The 14201-nt window shown below is 43.5% G+C and overlaps 1 long non-coding RNA gene across 2 annotated transcripts; it reads right to left on the bottom strand.

The window, feature by feature from the left end:
- Positions 1 to 5965: 5965 nt before the first annotated feature.
- LOC135281275 (uncharacterized) lies at positions 5966 to 8987 on the bottom strand. 2 transcript variants are annotated; one of them, XR_010347975.1, is made up of 3 exons: positions 8790 to 8987; positions 7860 to 7941; positions 5966 to 6097 (listed from the first exon to the last, which is right to left on the bottom strand). It is a non-coding gene; the product is annotated as an uncharacterized LOC135281275 (long non-coding RNA). The 2 variants fall into 2 exon arrangements; XR_010347974.1 differs by having other exon boundaries at positions 8841 to 8987.
- Positions 8988 to 14201: the final 5214 nt, after the last annotated feature.

Genomic DNA, 14201 nt, shown 5'->3' with positions numbered 1-14201 from the left:
TCTGCCTGGGATGCCACCCCACAGCCAAAACACATTAACACAGGCTGAGCCCAGGAGCCCCTAAGCCAAAACACAGAGTCCTGACCCCAGTGAGCAGCCTGTGACACCCCAGGGACACGAGCAGAGAGCAGATCTGCTGCACTTCCATGCAAACCCCCCCAGCCTGCAGATCCTCACAGCCCAGCACTGCCAGCTCCTCCCTGCAGCCCAGCGAGGGCCAAATGGCCAGATGGGATTTTTGGCTTACAGCCTCAGCCTGGGCTCCAGCTTAATGGAATCAGACCTAAAAGTTACATATTGGAAGGGTTATTCATATGTACAAGGGGGATAAGCACCCAAAAGAGCATCTCTGCAGCAGGTGACTGCCTTTTGGAGTACCTGCCTTTAGGGTTGATGCTCTTTAAGAGATTCATAAGGCTTCTTGTAGCCTGGCAATGAAAATCCCTCCCTTGGCTGCTCTGTTATACCTCCCTGCATGGCAGAGCTCAAAGCAAACCTGTGCTGCCCAGGGCTGCAGGAATCTGGAGCCTTGATCTCCTCCAGGTCAGAGCTGGTGCCCAAGGGGCTGCACTCCAGCCTGGGGATCCATCCCTGCTGCCTGCCAGCAACCACAGAATCACTGCTTCTTTCCTTTCTGCAGGATCCTGATCAGTCTGTCCTGGAATGCTGGTGTAAAAGTGGATTGGAACCTCTACTCAGGTGAACTGTCAGCCTTTAAACACCCAGTACATACCAGGGCTGTGTGAGCTGCTTAGCAGCACTTTTTTTCCTTCCCATTCACAAGAAGTTTTTGCTATTCTGCAGCCCCCAAATCCTAAGTGGCAGATCCTTTGAGCAGAACAGAATTTTCCTTATTCTAAACAAAAATCTTTACCAGCTGTCAGATGAAAGCAGCTCTTTTTCTATTTCATTATTGTGATCACAAGATAGCATGCTCTTCTGAGAGTTTTACCCCCAGGTTCAGGGATGTCTGGCTTGTTCACCAGAAGTTCTGGTGTCCTTCCACTAAAAGTGGAAGAGAAATCATATAGATGTAGAATCATATAAATAGAAATCAAGGGAAATCATACAAATACTTGCCACAGTGCTCTATGTAGCTTTATATTGTCACAGCTGAACTGAGCACCTGTAAGGTACAATTAATATACCAGTCAAGACAGGTCATTCCTTAGCAAAAGCAGACTATGATACACTTCTAAACAATTTACCCCACCAATTACATTTTTGAAGGAACAAATAAGAAGAGCCTCTCATAAGTGCTTAAGACTTCAGAACAATGACTCCTATCAAAAATAAAAATCATGTTGCAACATGAATTTCAATAGATACAGCTACCAGCTCTTCCAACTGGACTTTTGTAGTCATTGTACCAAGACACATTTGTGACTAAGTTGTAGTGAGCAAGATGTTCTCAAATCCATGAGTAAAGAAGACAATTTAACAATAGGGTAAACATTAAAACTATTTGGTGGGCTGAGAATAAATATTCTCCCGTATTTCATTCCCAATGACTCACACAGTCCAGTATTCTTTAGCAAAGAGGATGTTGGCAACTTTTAGCCCACCTCCCCAAGGCATTATCTTGCTGTCAGGAGGTTACCATAAATCCCAAGTGTCCAACTTGCTCTCATCAATGTCAGAAAAAAACCCTTGAGAATTTTTCCTCCTGCAGAGAACCCTTTGCATTCTCATCCTAGAAATCCTTGAATCTCTTCTTTCAGCAGTATCAGTAAAAAATAAGACTGAAATGCTATAATAGATAATTTTAATGTGCCTGCTGAGCCCTACATGAATCGAGTCACCAGCTGCACTCAGGCTCCACTCCCAGTGTTGCTCACAACTACTGCAGATAAACCAATCAAGTAATTTTGGTTTTAGGGCTTCCAATACAGCCATAAACACCTTTGGTATCCCTCCTGATTCCCACCATGCCTATCACAGAAGCCTGGTCTGCTTTGTGACATGTGCAATACAAAGGAAAAGCAGAACATTTCCCATTTCCTCACATTTTCTCCCAAGGGGTTGCTCCCAAGGTGGGGGCAGGTCTCAATAGCACACTTGTTTCCCAATGGAAAGAAAACAAGCTGAGACAAAACAAGTGTTTCTTGGGTGCAGTTCTGCTTATTTACCACAAAATAAAAAAGGTGTAGCACAATTCTGCTTTTCCAACACACAAGTACAAAACCCCAAAAAATAAGGTTTTCTTTCCAGAAATCCAAGACTCCCTTCCCAGTGAGCATTATTCCCACTAGGAGCCCTTCCTCATGGCTTTCTCCTGGGTTAAGCACTGCCTCTCTCTCTTTTTGCAGTGTTTCTCCTTAATTTTTTTACTTCTCAAAACCACGGAGGGATATACCTACCATTAGCTAGTCAAGCCAGAGTTTGCAATTAATCTACAGGAAAACCCGTGTCCATTTGGCTCTGTTGCTCATTAGTTTTGCACTGCTCATTGCCTTGGGTCCCAGCTGGCTTTTGTTCCATCCATCTTACACAAAGGAGCACTTAATTGGTCTTTGTATTTACCATAAATGAAAGAGGTGAGTATATCCATCACCACTAAGCAGCACTGCAAATAAACAAAACATACAACCCACATAACAGCGGCCATTAATACCTCCAAGCAAAGCAGGATTAAGCCCTTTTTCATTTTGAAAGCATTAACAACACAATCACTAACTAATTTTAGTTATTAATGTTTCAGTTCCACAAGATTTATGAAGGGGCATAAGGTCCTACAGCAGTTTTATATACCTGTACAGTACTCCAAAAACAATACCACATTTTTTATGCTGTACAGCATTTCATAATCATAATCCAAATGTCAGTTAACTATTTGACTTTATATATGACATTACTAAAATAGTAAATATTCAGGAACATTAGTTTTTTTTAAAACAATATGTCACAAAATCTGTACTTGATAATTTCAAGGGATTTGTGGGGCTTTTTAATAAAATAAAATCTTGGTACTTTTTCAAGAAATAAATCATTGTAGTTGTATAGTTTATACAGGCAATAAGAAATACTGCTTAGCATTCAGGGCAATAATAAATGCTGTGAAATGAGGTACCATAGAAACTTGTGCTCACAGTATATAAATAATAAAGAATTCTTATGTTCTGAAACTTGCAAACTCCGAAGTCAGAAAATGTCCTCATTGCTAAAAATGTGGGCAGGTAAAAATTTTTCTGCCAGTATTGTGAGTTTTGCTTATTCTTCCAAGGGTTTAAGAATTCTTGAACCCTCCAGGCCTACAGCTGTGTGTCCATAATCTCCTTTATCAGATGTCCAAAGGAAAGTACAGCCTCATTTGCATTTCCTGGACTCTTCTGGTGAATTCCCAGCTGAAGATAAATTGCCATCAGGCACTTTTCTCTTTGTAAACCCAGGTGCTTGGCCAGTCCATTTGCTCCCATCCAGGCAGCAAAAGGAAAGTTTGGTTTTTGAGGAATGGATTTACACCAATCATAACCCTACCCTAAGCAAATGCTGTCTTTTCTCTAAAAAGAAGTAATAAATCACCGACTTCTCAGGACACAGTGGCAGCAATGAATTACTTGATTGTCTGTCCAAACTAAACACAAGTCAGGTTTGGGGTGCCTTGAAAGGCTGGTGGTAAAAGCTAGATTCATGTCTGGCCTCTACTCCATTGTGCCACATGTCCTCACTGATGTCAGTAAAGTATGGGAGCAAACATCACCATGCTGGAATTTTACACTCTCAGAATAAAATTAACAAGCAAATTAAAAATCCAGCATTTTAAACCTCTCACTTTTACAAATACAGCAGCTTTTATTTCCCCTTTTCTCTTTTTAAGAAGGAAAGAGAAAATATATTTTAAATTAAAAAAATATATATATTCTGTAATGTAATTGGAAAACAAATTGGAAAAATCAAAGCAGTATTGGGATCTCCTTGGAAGAAAGTAGGTAAGATCCGCAAATGTTCATTAACAGGGTCAATTTTTTAAATCCCTAACAAAACTGAGCCAATCTGCCATCCCTCTGCCTCTGATCTCAGTCCCCTGTTACTCTCAGTGACAGCCACTGTAAGGAAGTGTCATGAAGATACAAAACATGAACCTATATTGATTTTTCCTCTCAATATTGAGAGTATTCTCTCTGGGAGAAGGTATAGAAAGACACATGTAACACCAATATTGGGTTATGCTGAGTTTAAATTAGAGGCACCAAAATTGAAGGCTGGATCTTCAGCTGTCAAAAATGAAAGCCAATATATCCATGTTGATTTTCAGCAGCCAGCAGCCTAGCACTATGCAATTATTCCTGGCAGGGTCTTTATAAATATTGATTTTTAATTGAGTAGACCTCTAATTTGTCTTCCAGCTTCGTACAGAGACATACATGCACCCTGGAATACTTCTTCTGTTCCTGCTTTTCCAAAATGGAGTCCCTTAGAATTATTATATTCAAAATATTTTTTATTGCAGAGGAATCTGAAAGTCAAAGCTCCACTCAGATTCATTTGTCAATGCAAAGCAATGCAAAACAATAAAAATAAATCAAAGTTAGGCTATCACACCAGCAATAATTTCAAAAATGTCTCCTTTTAGCTTCAGGTTGTGTTCCTTTTCTGTGCTTGATGGCACAGGGAAGTTGCCAGTTAAATTATTGGCCTCCACATGGTCTTTGCTGAAGATTGTGGGATTGTGTTGCCGAGTTCCCGAGCAGACATGCTCCTCTTCCAACACAAGAAGAGAAATCTGGCTTTGCTTCATACTGCATATAACTCAGAGTTTATTTTACTTCATTCAGCAGATTACTTTTGGCAAAAAAAAAATGTAGAGAATGCCTTTTCAGGGAGCACAGTTTCTACCAACTCCTCCTCAGTTTTTCTGTTACGAGAGAGACATTAGTACTATGTCATATTTAACAAAGCACTTTGTAAGCATTCATTAATCATGCTGTGCCCCTGAGAGGCACATTATGTAATGTTTAATCTGCTCAGCTGAGCCTGTAAGTACAAGAAACCTCTCAAAATTTTATCAGCTTTACAATAAGAAGAGATGTATTTGAAGTATGATCAGTAAAAGCAGCCGGTGGCTCTGTGTCCTCCAGCTCCCTGCACCAGCAGTGGATGTGCCCTGCTCTAACAGAGCTGTGCAGCCACAGACCTGATGCACTTTCTGCTTCTAAAAGGCACTGCAGAATGTTTGAATGCAACTTCTGGGTGCCCAGGAGTTGGTTTACAGAGACCCTGATCATTCCCACCACGTTCCCCTGGTGTGTCACACACGGTGGGGACAGGAGGAGCCCTGAGCAGCGCAGCCCTCCTGGGGCACAGAGCACAGCTCAGCCACACACCCCCTTCTGTGGGCTGTCAGGAGAAACAAGAGCTCTGTGCAGACAAAGCACACACCACAGGTGCCCAGGAGTGGGTCATCCACGGGCTGCCCATTTCCAGGCTGCCAGTACAAACACCTTGTAACTAAACCTCCCTAAACTCTGCCCAAACCCCTCATTTCCTCCTTATCTTGGTGCAGGATCAGTCAGCTCTGACCCTGCACCAATGTTAGTGCAAGCTTTGAAGAAAAATCCATCCTTGGGAAACATTAAATGGGAAAAGAAGGCAGCTCTGGGCCCTAGACACAGACTTCACATTGCCTATATCAAATAGTGTCCAAAAATGATGATGCATTAATTAGTACTATGTCTTAAAGAATTTTTACTTAATATTCATATTAAATGACTAAAATGGGAAAGGCAGGGGTACAGAATTCACCAAAAAAAAAAATCACAGGAAAGAGCTCCTTTGCATCTTTTGATTTATATCTTTATTTAAATGTGCATTATGAGTAAACATTTTATACAATGATATAAAGGCCTCCTCTTTCCTCCTCCTCCTTACTACCAGAAGAAAAATTCTACATTCACAACATTTTTTCTTCCATCACAGTCAACAGATACTTTGAAATCACCTTGACAGAGGAATACAAATGATATTGGTGTAGGAATTTGAAGGCAGTCAGTCTGTGGCAGCACCTCTGGAGATGAGTCGTTTGTAGCTCCATGGCCACCTGCACCCCTGCTCCAAACCACACAGAGCTCTTGTCTGTCTCCTTTAGACATGGCCCTTCCTTTCCAAGATGAATGCAGGAAATAAAGAAACAAAGACAGATCACTTTGTAGCTCACAGACACAATGCAGCCCAAAAAGATTCAGATTTTCTATTACACAGGCCAGCTCTAATCAAATTCATCAGCACATACCAATGAATCAGGGTTCAAGACTAAGACCACAATAAATCCAGTGGAACTGCCTCAAATCAAGCAGGAATCCAGCTGGATTTTTCTTTTCTGGCAAGAAGCAGGCTAAGGAGGACTGTGCTCAGTGTTGTCCATGCAGCAGCAGCCTCTGGGGAGTGAGCACAGTGGAGGGAGAGGAGGATGAGAGTGAAGCACAGGGATGGCTGGGACGGGCTCTGCAGCCACGGGAATGGCTCTGGGGGGAGCAGGGCAGCTCCTTCATGGAGAATCAGAAAAACTGAAGGGCTCAGGGCACGGTCAGAGCTCCCTGCAGAGATCTCAGGTCCTGCTGCAGGCAGAGCAGGGAAAGGCCCTGGGACAGGACTGGGCTCCCAGAGCAGTGAGCAGCAAAGGGCAGAGCCAGCCCAGGGCAGGAGAGAGGAAACTGCAGCAGGTCTGCATGGGGACAGGGTGGGCAGCACTAAGGGGAGCTTACAGCCTGTTCCTTCCCTTATGCTTACACTTGGCTAGTGTCTTTCACCAAAAAAAAACTGGACACCATGTCTGTAAAGAGCTGTTTTCTAGCATTTATGCACATGTTTCAGGATCAGGGCGCCCTTTCAGCTATTACATTTTTCTGGAAATTGATGGAGATGTACTGAGCTGCCTTTTGATACAAGCATCAAATTTAAATCATTCCTGATTTAGAAGTGGACAACTGCCTTCATTCCATAGTGCATACCGTTTTCTGGGAAAGAAATTGCCACCTCTAGGCTCTCTCCATTTCTTATATTCCCTTCTGATCTCCCAGTTATCAATATTTCAGTTCCACTACACAAGAAATTTCTTTGCCACTTGTGTTCTCTCTATTACCATGAATCCCTATGTAGTCTTTAAAACTTCCATTTTAACCAGTTCTCTATTTCAAAATGTCTTGCTTTGTAGAGTACAAAGCTCTTTTAAACACATATTTTGTAGTGATGGACCTGCTTCCTGTATTGCTTTTATTATTACCTGGTACATTCAGGCAAAATCTGGACAATAGAATTCAGCTATCAAGACAACAGAGCTGTGTATTTAAAGCCTGCTATCTGTCCTACCAGTCTTTTTAAAAAAATCAGCAGGTTCACACTTATGAGCTAGTTACAAGGGTTTCTGCAGCTCTCCTTCTTGAAAGGATCTATTTAAATGTTGTATGACATCTATTTTCTCCCTGGGAATATCTTTGTAGTGTTTCATCTTTTTTTGCCATCAAAAAAAGGAGCTGGCTATGCTGCAAACCACTGGAGATTGCTTATTCTCAGGCTCCCTGGCAGCTGCTGGCTGCTTTCACGTTTTCTGACATCACTGAATCCTAACACCCTTTTTTACAATTATTCAACAGAAAGTTCAGTGAAACAGCTTAGGTTTTGCTAAGTTTCTCGAATTCTTATTGTTCACTCGTCACTACAGGACACCAGGGAGCAGCTGGCAATTAGCAAGAGCAGGAAATGAGGACACCTGAGCTCTGCTCTCAGCCTGGCTGGCACTCAGCAGGGCACATTCTTTGGGGCAGCTCTGGGAAGGGTTTCTGCAGTGCCAGGGAACCAGCTGATGGTTTGTTTGGCAGGGGGTGTGCTTTAAAAATTCACTGGAATGGTAGGAAAAAATGAACCTGGAGCGTCCTCTTCTCAGAGCACATCATGTGAGGTCCTTGAGATCAGACACACCACAATGCTGACTCACAGTTATGCCACCTTTCAGAGAGAAAAAGAAATAATGTAGCAATGAATGCAAATATCTCTGTAAATTCTAGAGGCTGAGTGACTGCCATCTATGCCTTTAGCATAAAGAGCACTTGCCCACATTACAGGCTGCCTCCTTGTTTAAATAATTTATAGTAAGCCTGAAACACAAGACTTGGGGAATGGAGGCTGACCCAAGTTTAAAGCATTATATGATTCTTTAATGCTGAATGGAGGGGGAGTGGAGAACTTGTGCCCAAATACAAAATATCAGATCACAGGGGCCCAGCTCCAGACACCCAGCTCAGTGTCAGGCTCTGCTCTGGGCAGAGGAGGAGGAACTGCAGGATTCTACCTCGACAAGCAGCCTCTGCCCTTCCTCCCCCTGGTGTTTTCCCGTGCTCAGACAGACACAGCTGTGGAGGGGAAGGCTCTGTCCCAGGGAAGCATCCCTGGAGCCCCGCAGGATGCTGGATCCTGCCCTCAGCGATGCCAGGCACTGCCCCCAGCCCAGCCCAGCCCAGCCCATCACTGCCACTGCTGAGGATCAGCAGTGCCACCCACCCAACCCTGCCTTGCAGGACCAGCCCATTGCTCCCATTGCTATGGATCAGCAGTGCCACCCACCCCAGGACCAGCCCATTGCTCCCATTGCTCTGGACCAGCAGTGCCACCCACCCAACCCTGCCTTGCAGGACCAGCCCATCACTCCCACTGCTCTGGATCAGCAGTGCCACCCACCCCAGGACCAGCTCATCTCTCCCATTGCTCTGGACCAGCAGTGCCACCCACCCAGCCCTGCCCTGCAGGACCAGCCCCGGGCTCCACGCTGGACCCCACTTCAGAGCCGTGTCAGAGACCTCCCACGGTGCCACCAGCCATTCATTCCCACAATCACTGCTTTTTCTCACTGGAGAAACACTTTTTCTTCAAAGCGCTGTGCAGCAAGATTTTCTAAATTGGAGCTGTGGGACTCGGAGATCTCTCTGGCCACGGTAGCAGTGACAGAATACAAATGTGTCCGTTTCCCTGAGAGCAATTCGGGTACCAGCACAGGAGAATTTCTGCTGGTGTGTCTGCTTATTTATCCCCCTTTCCCCCTCCTTTTTTTCTGTGCTGTTTGCACAACAGAACAGAGTGTTGTTGAACAGAATGATATTATACAATATAATGTGTTACAATAAGCAATCTGCAAAGAAAAACGTCTTTGCTTTAAGAGATCACTTCCAAATTGTATAAGATGTGGCAGTGGATGTGCAGAAGCAGATTAACCTCTGGGAGAGAAAAGCAGCCCACTTCACTTATAAACACAAATTACAAATATACCTTTCAGCATTTCATCTGGTGTTTGTATATACACACACACAAAAGCCTCACAGTAAACTGGAATGCAAAACCTTTATTAAATATACAAGCTCTCAGAAAATAATATTTCAGGCCATGGAACAAAAAAACATCAGCAACTAGAATGTGGAGAAACAAACCTAATTTCCTAAAGCCTGCCTCGTTTCAGCCTTGCCCCAAAGCAGCAAGGACAGACAGCATCTCCTGCTCTGGGAACCTGCTGAGCTCAGCAAGGCTTTCTGCCCTGACTGGGGTGGAATCAGTCACAGAGAAAAGGATTTAAATGCTGCAGTCAGGTAGGTCTACAACAGCCAAGGGAAGATGTCCTGTTACCAGCTGTCCCGATTAAAGCAAGGTGCACCAGAAGGGAGCAACCAGTCCCCAGTTGCCCAAGACATCAAAAAAAGAAAGGGGTGAAATCCAGTGCAGCTGAACTGCAAATGCAGAGGAGACCCTGCAGAATCTGTGGGGTCTGGGGATTTGGTGTTCATTCTCACCCTGAATTTCTCACCCCACCCAAGAGCGTTTGCTCCCACATTATGCATTAGGGATATGTCAAAACTCTCTGTGTGTGCTAAAGGCAAGCAGGCTTCCAGATAATCGACTGAGCAGTGGCCTGGCACTCCTTGGAACTAATGCAGCTGAACAAGGGCTTTGTTGAAATGAGAAAGCCTAAAAGAGATTTGCTCAGATCAAGATTTAAGCTTTGTCGGACATGTTCACAGTGGCTCGGAGAGCTGCCCAGACAAATTGCAGGCAGCAGGGAGCTCTGGTGATTATAGAGGCAAGAGGGGAAAAAAACCAAAGAACAAGAAGACAAAATAAACCAGAATTGGAAGGCAACAGCCTCATGCTGATGGTGTGCTCATACCCAGCTGTGTCACACAGCACAGGACACCTGTCCCCAGTTTGACCAGCCAGGTCCCTTTTGCCAGGTCTTGGTGATTGAGCCACCAGGATTTCACCCACAACCATCTCTGGTTGCAGGTCTCACCTTTCTGCCAGCCACAAAAGCAGCTCAGTAACCCAGCTTTGCAAGATTATCTGCATTTCCAGGGCATATCTTCTGTCTCAGGCAAGGATGGGTTGCAGGGCACAGCCTTCACATCAAAAATAATACCACTGCCAATTTCCCAAAGGGAAAGTGAACTCTAGAGCAGGAATGCCTTAGAAAACAGGAGAACCTCTCCATGACCCCATGACTCTGCCCAAGCAATTTTTAGGAAATTGCATTCCTTTAGTCTACTCCCACCAGCACTCCATTTATAACACTGATGGGTCTCTAGTGAGATCCCCAGCCCAGCTCCTGCTGAAGGCATTGTAGAGGATGCAGCCTGGATGTAATCTCAACTCCTCTATCCCAAGGCTCATTTCAGCTCTTCCCCCATCCTCCTGGCCTGAGCAGGCAACAGAAACTCCCAGCAGGGCAGGGCATGGAGGTGTGCAGCACTCACTCCACTCCACTGCTGAGGCATCCCTTGCAGGGAAACAAGAGGAACAGGAGGGGATGCTTCACTTGCCTCTGCAACATTTCAGCTCTTCCATTGTAGTGAGCCACTCTCCCACCACCCTTCCAAGCCCCACACCTGGGAGCCCAGTTGCTGCCTCACCTTCTGAGGCATCCAGCCCAAAGGGGACCCTCTAATTAGCCATGCTGCTCATGGAGCACAGGGTCCCTGTAATGGCTTCAACCTCACAACACCACATTTTAATTATGACTGGGTTAGAACAGAATCAGTTGCCTAATCAAGCTTAAATTAAATGCATATTTAACAATTTCCATGCTAGCATTCCCATAAATGAGATACTTGCATACTGAATTATTTATGTTGTCTGGATCTCCAGTATTTTTTAAGAGGAAAACCAGCAAATCAACATTCCAGGAAGGTAGGTAAATAAATTAACCACACATTTCTGAATAGCTTTGCTTCCTCACTTCCTTGGCTGCCATTCACTCAGAGTTCTTACAGTAAAATGAATTAAGAGCATTCAAACCCTGTCAACCAAATTACTGCATGTATTTCCAGTGTAAACATGAATGGAAGGATTCTTCCATTAACAACAGCCTACAGGTAAATATTTATTTTGTTTGCAAGGCTGGAGCTCCAGAGTGCAACTTGCTACAGCAGCTGCAGTAGGTAGTCCAAAAATAAGCATTTCCCTGTTAGTGGTGAGTTTAATGCTCATGAAAGCTGCTGCCTGAAATGACAGAACGAGGATGGGGAAGCCAGGTACTCTGCTCAGTGCCCCATAAGCTGCTTTCAAGGACATGCCCTCATCTGTGCCCCATCCAGCAGAACAGCTAACCTGGAGCTGAACAATAATCCTGCATGTAAATCCCGCTGATTTCTTGTGAATTTTAGGAAGAATCATCTGACAGTGAATCAAATTGACCAGGAATTTTGGTCACATAGATACGGATTTGGTAAAATATCCAAGTGACTGAACAGGGCTAGAATCAAGCACGTGCTTCAGCCCATGCATATAGATATGGCTTTGCAAGGCTGAGTGTTCCTCATCTCTGTCCAAATCTCTTCTTGTCTTTGTTCCAGCTTCCCTGTCTAATAAGCCAGCATGATAGCACTTACTGGGCTGTTATGAAGCATGAATAATATTGTTCAATACTTCAGATCCCACAATAAAAAGTGAAACAAGCACCAAATGTTGCTATATCAACATAGCATTATACTATAGAAATAAGTGCTATAGGAGTTACACACAGGAGCTTTATTCTAGTGGTGTGCAGTTTTCTACTGAGTCCATTAATGATCAGCCATTACAGCAAAAATAAATTACCTTTCACAGCAGTTAAGTTTTTCATGGTGCAAGCAGTAGTCAAAATTTAACGGAAGTGACAGGCTGAATTCCCAGGGACACCTGAATTTTGTACATCAGCTGCTTTTGACAAACAGCAACACAGAAAAAAAGAAATCAATGCAGTAAAACTTCCACTGGAAATAGAACGATCTTATTTCTGCTATCCATCATATTTCCCACTAAAATCATTAAGAATGAGGGGAGCAGAGAAATCTGTAACAGGATGTTGGCAAAAGCACAAGGGGATCTTTTTCCCAAGCTCTTAAAGCTACATAGCCTTTCCTGAAGCTTAATAAGGAATATTTTAATACCTAAGTTGATGCCAATCAAACTCCATTGTGATCAAAGCATGAGTGCAAAGCTATATTTTCCTCAATATACTGAATCATTAGTCAAAGTCCACTTCTGAAATTATTTTAACATTTCAGGCAGTTTCAGATAAGAATGATTCAGATTTTAAAGATCTTCCTTAAACAAAACCCACACATGTACTTGACAGATGGTGTTAGACACATAGCATGTAACCTATAGTAATGTAGCTATATATATATCTCTTATCTGTGCATGATTTTAGAGATAAGAATAGTTTGCATCCCCTGTATGGTTAGTCACAAGTCTGGCAGGGGACCTGAAAGCTGCAGAAAACTTGGGCAAGGAACTCTGGTGTCAGGAGATTCCCAGGCACCAGAAGTTTGCATCTGGTTCACTCTGTTTCTTCCCAAAGCTTTTGAAAGCCAGTTTTCACCCAGTCACAAGGAGAGCTCACAGTTTTAATGCAGCTGGTGGTGCCCAAGCAAAATGGTCAATGTGGTCACTGCCAGAGAGGAGCTGGGAGAGTGGCCTGACCTCAGTGTCTCACTTAGGTCATCCCAAAGCCCTAAATGTGCAACCTCCTGATCAATTTATCCCTAGATCTTCCTTGGCAGACTCCAGGTTATAAACAGACTAAACCCACGAGTCAAGACTCCAGTCCAAAGTGAGATGTGAGACAGAGCAAATGGGACATGACTTTGGTTAACAGAGCAAAGAATCCATGTAGTGGAAGCAGCTGGAATTATACCTTGACCCAGTGTGGTTCAAAAAACCAGAATATGCAAGTCCTGGGTAAGTGCTACACGAGGCACAGGAGGGTGGACTCCATTACTCACAAACTAAGAGAGGCAGAAGATAATTTATTAAAAAGGGACACTCACTATTTTAATGCAGCTAATCTTCTGGATGGCTGGTAAACACATAAAGGAAATTTGGAACTTAATATTAAATAAGACTGCTTTTCCCAGAGTAAATAACAGATTAGTCTCTTAATGCATCCAAAAACCCATTCCAATCTTTTGCAGCTGTGTCCTTGGATATGGACAAACAAAAAACACATTGGGACAAATCTATTCTAATGCACCTCCAGTGGCAGCAGATACCAGTGTGACCTGCAGTGTTTGAGTGGGGGTTACCCTAATATAAATTCACCCATAAGCCTGATTCCAATCCATTTTTAGGGAGCACAGGGGCTGAAGCAGATGTCAGGGACATTAGCATCAGGCTCAGTAACTGAGTCACATTTGATACAAGATCTACTTATAGCCCAGCTGAGATTAACTGGAACATGTGGTTACCTGTCAGACGGATTTTGCTACACAAATAACAATCACGCCTTCCAAACCACAGCAGTGAGAAATGCCACCTCCACCTCCGCCGGGTGTCAGGCAGCTGCAGCATTGGAACTAGCATTAAAATCAGCATTACATGACAGCAAAGTTTAAAATGCTGTCCTCTACTTGTTCTCTACTCAAAGTCTGTGCACGGCAGTGTTTGTGCTATATCTGCCCTTTGCCTGGCCAAAGGGTTTGTTTTGTTCTTTGTGCCAGGGGTACACTGCTGTATTGCTGTACTCTAGAGGTGTTTCAAAGCCTTATCTCTATTTCTTAGTTAAAATTGGAGTTAGTCCCCTAATTAGCATGTTTCCCTTTGCAAATATTTAGCGCGTGCTACTCCATTACTTCATTTCTTCTGGCTTTCCTTTTTTTGAAACATCTTAATTTCTTGAGCTTATACATATTGATTTAATAAGTTCTCAAATCCTTGACAAGCACAGCTGCACCAGACAAGCCACTTGT

Source organism: Passer domesticus, chromosome 15 (genome assembly GCF_036417665.1).
Source record: "Passer domesticus isolate bPasDom1 chromosome 15, bPasDom1.hap1, whole genome shotgun sequence".
In the NCBI taxonomy this organism is placed as follows: Eukaryota; Metazoa; Chordata; class Aves; order Passeriformes; family Passeridae; genus Passer; species Passer domesticus.
The sequence above is the reverse complement of the archived record's forward strand: the minus strand, read 5'-3'. Positions and strand labels throughout refer to the sequence as shown.